Genomic DNA, 2,500 nt, shown 5'->3' with positions numbered 1-2,500 from the left:
GGAGGAAGGATACCCCCCTTTCTTGTAACTCGCGCGCTGCGAGTGACGGAGGGGACCCTAGGGGCGAACGCGCCCGGCCTCCTGGAGCCCTGGCTGGGATCCGGGAGGCAAATGGACCCTCATCGGGACTTCCAGGCCGGCCCGGCCATCTGGTCGCCCCCATTGGAAAGCACTGCGCGCGACCAGATGGCCGAGGGGAAAGGCGCGACCAGATGGCCGGCAACTGAAAGGACTCCCGCCTGCCCACCCACCAATGGCTCGGGGTGGGACTCTGCTTCCCGGCTGGGCCTCAGGCACGGGGAGGACCACCGGAGCTCTCGGGGCCTGGGCGCCCGGGGGGTGCGGAAAGGACTGCCCGGGACCCGTGGAGCCCGTCCCTGGGCACTTTGCCATGCCGCGGCCCGGAGGAGGGAAGCCCCGGAGGCCTGGGAAGGATGTTGCCCGGGCGTAGCCCGTCTGGTCCCCGGCAAGGAACCGCACAGCCCCGGCATGGGTGTTCCGGCATACCCTGCCCCTACTAATCCGGAGGAAGGATACCCCCCTTTCTTGTAACTCGCGCGCTGCGAGTGACGGAGGGGACCCTAGGGGCGAACGCGCCCGGCCTCCTGGAGCCCTGGCTGGGATCCGGGAGGCAAATGGACCCTCATCGGGACTTCCAGGCCGGCCCGGCCATCTGGTCGCCCCCATTGGAAAGCACTGCGCGCGACCAGATGGCCGAGGGGAAAGGCGCGACCAGATGGCCGGCAACTGAAAGGACTCCCGCCTGCCCACCCACCAATGGCTCGGGGTGGGACTCTGCTTCCCGGCTGGGCCTCAGGCACGGGGAGGACCACCGGAGCTCTCGGGGCCTGGGCGCCCGGGGGGTGCGGAAAGGACTGCCCGGGACCCGTGGAGCCCGTCCCTGGGCACTTTGCCATGCCGCGGCCCGGAGGAGGGAAGCCCCGGAGGCCTGGGAAGGATGTTGCCCGGGCGTAGCCCGTCTGGTCCCCGGCAATGAACCGCACAGCCCCGGCATGGGTGTTCCGGCATACCCTGCCCCTACTAATCCGGAGGAAGGATACCCCCCTTTCTTGTAACTCGCGCGCTGCGAGTGACGGAGGGGACCCTAGGGGCGAACGCGCCCGGCCTCCTGGAGCCCTGGCTGGGATCCGGGAGGCAAATGGACCCTCATCGGGACTTCCAGGCCGGCCCGGCCATCTGGTCGCCCCCATTGGAAAGCACTGCGCGTGACCAGATGGCCGAGGGGAAAGGCGCGACCAGATGGCCGGCAACTGAAAGGACTCCCGCCTGCCCACCCACCAATGGCTCGGGGTGGGACTCTGCTTCCCGGCTGGGCCTCAGGCACGGGGAGGACCACCGGAGCTCTCGGGGCCTGGGCGCCCGGGGGGTGCGGAAAGGACTGCCCGGGACCCGTGGAGCCCGTCCCTGGGCACTTTGCCATGCCGCGGCCCGGAGGAGGGAAGCCCCGGAGGCCTGGGAAGGATGTTGCCCGGGCGTAGCCCGTCTGGTCCCCGGCAAGGAACCGCACAGCCCCGGCATGGGTGTTCCGGCATACCCTGCCCCTACTAATCCGGAGGAAGGATACCCCCCTTTCTTGTAACTCGCGCGCTGCTAGTGACGGAGGGGACCCTAGGGGCGAACGCGCCCGGCCTCCTGGAGCCCTGGCTGGGATCCGGGAGGCAAATGGACCCTCATCGGGACTTCCAGGCCGGCCCGGCCATCTGGTCGCCCCATTGGAAAGCATTGCGCGCGACCAGATGGCCGAGGGGAAAGGCGCCACCAGATGGCCGGCAACTGAAAGCAGCCATAGTGGTAGGGCTCCCTGCCTGCCCACCCACGCAGGGCTCCAGGGCTCTGCACCAGGGACCCTTGTCCCGGGCAGACGGACACTTGTCAGGCCGCAGGACGGGGACTCCCACGCCCCAGGCCCTGACCGAAACCCAGGCCCCGGGGCCGGTCGCTGCTTCTCAACCCAGCCAGGCCGGGGAGCCTCCTTCGGGCACACGGACCCTAGCAAGGCCCGGGGAGAGCCTCCCCGGGCCCCGGTGGACACCCTGTCCCCAGCTCCCGGACACTCGGCTGGCTTGCGGGACAGGGGGCTCCCGCACCCCGGGACGGAGCTCCAGCACCGGGCCCAGCTTCCTGGACCCCCAGCCAGTCCGGGGAGAGCCTCCCTGGGCCCCGGTGGACACCCTGTCCCCAGCTCCCGGACCCTCGGCTGGATTGCGGGACAGGGGGCTCCCGCACCCTGGGACGGAGCTCCAGCACCGGGCCCGGGACCAGCTTCCGGACCCCCAGCCGGGCCGGGGAGAGCCTCCCCGGGCCCCGGTGCACACCCGTCCCCAGCGCCCGGACCCTCGGCTGGCTTGCGGGACAGGGGGCTCCCGCACCCTGGGACGGAGCTCCAGCACCGGGCCCGGGACCAGCTTCCGGACCCCCAGCCGGGCCGGGGAGAGCCTCCCCGGGCCCCGGTGCACACCCGTCCCCAGCGCCCGGACCC

Source organism: Triturus cristatus, chromosome 11 (assembly GCF_964204655.1).
Source record: "Triturus cristatus chromosome 11, aTriCri1.1, whole genome shotgun sequence".
NCBI lineage: Eukaryota > Metazoa > Chordata > Amphibia > Caudata > Salamandridae > Triturus > Triturus cristatus.
The sequence above is the reverse complement of the archived record's forward strand: the minus strand, read 5'-3'. Positions refer to the sequence as shown.